The sequence below is a fragment of the Varanus komodoensis genome, unplaced genomic scaffold (genome assembly GCF_004798865.1).
Source record: "Varanus komodoensis strain SLA01 unplaced genomic scaffold, ASM479886v1 scaffold6_2, whole genome shotgun sequence".
Classification (NCBI taxonomy): Eukaryota; Metazoa; Chordata; class Lepidosauria; order Squamata; family Varanidae; genus Varanus; species Varanus komodoensis.
The window spans coordinates 23,824,661-23,830,245 of NW_025336346.1; positions in this window are offsets into that span (position 1 = coordinate 23,824,661).

The window sequence follows — 5,585 nt, forward strand, 5'->3', positions numbered from 1 at the left end:
AAAACATAACTTAAAATATTTTATCACCTTTACAATGCCTCTTGTAGAGTTTTAAATAGCTATCATAACAAGGGGCAGGAGAGGAACAGGGGGGAAAAAAGCTCCTTTCCCATCAAGCCAGGGCATGGCTGTTTTCTGGCCTAAGAGTCTCCCTGCACCACTGGTTCATGAGGCTCTTGCTTTGACTGAAGTGGGAGCAGCAGTAGTATGGAAGTTTATTTATATCCTAACAAGAGTAGGATATGTGTAGCGCAACCACATATATTGCTTTACATCTTTGCTCCCATCATACCAAATTTCCACAGCAGCACAGACAGGTATGGGGCAAATACAAGGGAAAAGTGCAAATCCTGCGCACTGGAAACAGATTGACATGCCACCTGAAATCGCAATGTCTTTCAGGAAACCACTGGGACAGGAAAAAGCAAATAAACATTCTAGCTTCATATTTAACCAACACAGTAAATCCAGGCTTGCTTACAGTTTTAAGATAATGTATCCTTCAGCATGAGGGGGAAGCTACCCAATTTCTAATGATAATAAATGCAGGGCATTTTCTAAATATCTATAATAATATATTTTAAGTAAGGGAAACGTCATATGAAAACAGCCTTGTGAACATTTCACCTTCAACCACATGACAACTAGACAAACATTTTGTACTTGGTCTAATGTAAAGCTGGTGTTTAGCCAAAGCAAGATCTAGCTAAGCCTTTTCAACCGCAGGATGGTAGTACTTTGGCTCATTGTCCCACAGCTGTTCCCATGTTATGAAGTTGCATGTGCTACCTCAAAACAAGTCCGCTTCCAAGAGCACTACGAAACGTTGAGGGATCTTCAGTTCTTAAACCAAGTTGATGTTTGTGCTTTTACTCAGAAATTTATTAGTAAAAGTAATTTTCCCACTTAGGGATTTTCACCTCTGTTGGGGATTCCATTCCTTGGCTTATCACTCCTTTCCAGAGAAAGCCGCTGAAGATCCTTCCTAATGTCTGGATGATCTTCTAGATCTTCATACAATGACCGTACAATGTCTAATTTTCTGTAGTCCACTGGTTTCACTAAACTTCGGACAACCTGAAGACATCTTTCTTTTAGAGTAAACACTGTGGAGAGAAGGAAAAATGTAGTGATATATATTGAAGAAAAAAATGTATTTTAATAGACTGACGTATAAGAAAAGAATTCATTCTTCTTCAAAACCCACTAGACTGACAGGGAGTATTATTGGGTAGAGAATGAGAAATCATACATTATACAAGTAAATTAAACATAGGAACAATTGGTATAAACATTTTAAGAAACAAAATTTGCTGACTTCTAAAGCCCACTATTACAAATGCTTCTTATTTGGAGGTAAGATTAATGCCACAATCATATACACACTTAATCGGGGAATTAGTCCTGCTGAACACTGTGAAACATAGCTCCCAGTAGAAGGACACAATCTTACTGTTGTATTGTTCCCTCAATACTTGTGAACAGCAAACTTGGAGGTTTATGACCAGCCAGTGGAGAGCTGAAGGAGCAATGGAGGCCATTTCTGCCGCCCCCCTCCCCCCATGCCTCCCACACCATGCTTCAGCTAGATGGCCAGTTCCAGCCAGCTAACTAAAGCACTCTGAAGGGGGAAGGAAAGAAGCTGCAGCACAGTCAGGATACATCATATCTTAGTGGCCCCAGTCTCCTCCCCTCTCTGCCCCCCCACACCCTCTTCGAGCTGAATTTTCCAATCTCAGAGAAGTAGCAGCTGGCACCATTCTTTCTATGCCAGCTGCAAAGGGCAGGAAAAGGGAACGGAGCATGGACCCCCAGTTCTGACCTCAAACTCCAGAAAAATGAGAATCGTATGATTCTCTAGACACTGTCTAGGAGCCCCCAGATCACTCTTCTACTTATTAACATTATTGTCAGTCTCAATGGAATGGGAAACATCTACCATGTTTGATGAAACAGACCACTGGTAAATGGCTGTACTATTTTACGGAGCATTATACCCTCACAGGTCCAAATACTGAGGAAGTTTAGATAATTACAGCTCAGTCAAATGGAAATCCCACTATAAATGCACACAATTCTTCACAGTCCAAGGAGACAAACACAGTCATCTAAGGATATGTGTTGGTAACTTTACCTGGTAATGTGATATCTGCAAATACAGGCTGCCCATTCATATTGCGAGTAGCCACAAACAGTTCTGCCTTGTTGACAAGAAGGCTATCATCCGTCCCAGCATCTCTGAACAACCAAAGGTGTTCTGGAAAACAGTGATCACAAAGAAAATGTCTACTGACCATTATTTCAAATGGTACAGAAATACTGAAGAGTCACACCTTTTTCAGGAAAACCATTATAGCTAACAAAAGTACCTGGAAGAGAATGTTATCCGTTTCCTGGGTCTTAGCAAACAAACACGCAGCTTCATGGATGCAATGACCCATGGGAAGAGGTGGTGAATTCCCAGCAACACAGCAATCATATACACACGTCAGATTGTACGAATCTACAGAGCCTAAACTAGGCACCATAAGCAAAAATTAAAATACCAAATAAAACAACATAAAAACAGCACAGTAGAGGAAACTGGGGATAATAAGGTATTTGCCTAGCAACAAAATAGTGCTGAGGACATGTAAGCTGAGCCTTTGTCCAGACAAGATAGATACTATTTGTGGTTGAAGAGTCTGTTTGTAGAGGAAGTGTTCTTGATAGGATTGTACTTCCCCTAACAAGCCAGGACTGCAGCCTTGCCAGAGTTTCCATTTTGTTGTTGAAAGTTCAAAGTGATCTCCATGGCCCAAACCAGCTAAGCCTGTGTTATCTGGGTTGTTTCTGGAGAGAGAGAGTCTGGCCAAGTTCGCTCACAGTCTGGTAACTTTCAGATTGGTCTAAATTGGAATATATTATACCTGGAGCAGCCTTTGAAGACTGCATAGAAATTGTTCTGCAACCAAAATATAGCTGCTAGGCTGTCAACTAGGACAAGTCAATGCAAACCTACATTGATGGTGCTTAAATAGCTCCAGTAGCTCCTGGGTCTACTTCCTAACATATTTCAAACTTACTGATTGTGTACATTTGAAGTCCCCATCTTAGATGCACACCTTGATGTGCCAAGCAGGTTTGAGACTGTCAAGGAAGACAGAGCGATACTGTTAGGGAGCCAGAATACTCTCACTAGGCTGGTCTTCTAGCAAGATCACCCAAGGCGAAATGGTCAAGGATGAGACACCAGACTAAGATGCACCTGCCCTCTTCAGGAGTAATGCCCACATCAGGAAAAAGAGAGTGGATCTAATTAATGGTGATGAGGGTGGAAAAACTTCTGAGGGGCAGCTGCTGAGTTGAAGGCAACACTAGCAGAAGATCTTTTGCAGACAAAAGTTGTTGTTGTTATTGTTGTTGTTGTTGTTGTTGTTGTTATTATTATTACATCACAGGAGAAGGATGTAGTAATCCACTTCTGAATTTTTTACCCCAAAAACCCTATGATGAAACAATCAAAAATGAAACGAGATAATGTCAGAAGTTAAGATTCCCCAGTTGGAAGCCCTTTATGAGCTACTGGGAAAGAGCAAAGGAAAAATACTAGTAGCACTGTCATCAATGATGCTACTAGAGCAAAACTGAAAGGAAGCTTAGTGGCCAATGGGCAACAAGGTGAAAGGAAAGTCTGATGCTGTGCAACAGACACAACTGGAACATGGAACATCAGAAGCATGAATCAAGACAAACTGGAACTAGTAAAGCAAGAGATGGGAAGAATGAACATCACAGTACTTGTTGTGAGCAAACTAAAGTGGACTGGAATGGGCCATTTTCAAAACACAATGTGTTTTACTTTGGAAATGACAAACTTGGAAAAAATGGAGTGGCTCTAATACCAGGGGTGTCCAAACTTTTTGCAAGGAGGACCAGATTTGGTGAGGTGAAAATCTGTGGGGCCTGACCATTCAGCCTGACATTCTTTGAACCATTAACATTAAATGCAAATGAACTATTTTATGAAAGACTAAATGACTTAACTGCACTAATGTGAAGGGTGATACTGAGATCTCGACTGCATTATATAGGCCAGGTCTGGCTCAAAAACAGTGGTTTTGATGCGCAAGATGTCACACAGGTGAAAGTCACTTAGTCTTGTCCTCACGTGGTTCTTGTTAATGTTCATAACAAAGAATGTCTTCTCGCACAAGTATGTCGAACCAAACAAGCTCAGCATTTTCTTAGCAAATGTTCGAATCTCTTGGAACCTGTCTTTATCCAGCTGGCGGTAAAAGCTGACAAGAGGGAGCTGTTGGTGCCGACTGCAACACTTGGCGTCACACTGCAGCCCAATGAGCTCCAGCTGCAGGTGGTCTGGAGTGTCATCAGGGTCCACAGAGAAAGGAGATGAAAAAAGCGTGATCTCCTTTTCAATAGCTGCAAAATCCCGAAAGCGCTGTTGAAACTCCTCAGCCAGAGATGAGATGTCTGCTTCATACCTCCTTATTTGAGCACTCATATTGTTCTGTGGAAAACTGGTCATTATTTCCTGCAGCGATGGGAAATGTGTGGTACTGGGCTGCGTTTGTGACAGGTGCCTTTGGAAAAGTAGCAGCTTGGTCCCAAAGGCTTTGATATGTGAATACAGTTGGCTTACCACTGCATTTTGCCCCTGAAGGCTCATGTTCAGCATGTTCAGATGTCGTGTTATGTCAACTAAAAATCCAAAATCAGCCAGCCAAACAGGATCAGATAGCTCTGGCATCGGTTGTTCCTTTTTTGCCAAGAATTGTCCGATTTCCTCCCTAAGAGAGTAGAAGCACTGCAGTGCAGACCCCTGACTGAGCCATCTTACCTTGTTGTGATACACAACATTTCCGTATTCAGCCTGGATGTCGAGTAGAAACTGTTGAAACTGGTGGTGGCACAGGGCTTTGGAGCGAATATAATTAATAGCCTTCATCACCGGTTTCATAACAGGATCATATTTCAGAAGTTTGGCACAGAGAACTTGTTGGTGAATAATACAGTGGAATTTTATAGCTTTGCCTCCTCCTTTGCTGACTTTGTTACAGACTAGGGTTGATAATCCACTTCGCTCACCAGCCATGGCAGGTGCGCCATCCGTAATAATCCAGTGACTTTATTCCACAGTAGTTTCATGTCATCTACGGCGGAACAAACAGAAACAAATAAATCTGTTCCTCTTGTTTGGTCCTTAAGGCTCTGGAGGTCAAGTAGCTCTTCACTCATGTTCATGTCATTGTCCACTCCTCTCAAAAAAATCAATAACTGAGCGGTGCCAGATGCATTCATGCTTTCGTCACAGGCTAACGAAAAAAAGTCAAACTCCACTCCTTTTGCCTCTGTCTCTTAATATCAGATGAAACGTCTTCAGTTCTCCGTACCACGGTGTTACGAGCCAAGCAAACATTGGCAAACTCATGCTTCTTCTCGGGACAAATTTTCTCCACCATTTTCATCATGCAGTCTTTAATAAATTCACCCTCAGTAAAAGGTTTGCAGTGCTTGGCAATCAGCATTGCCACCTCATAGCTCGCCTTTGTGGCATTTTCATTTGACTCACGGGCTCTTGTGAA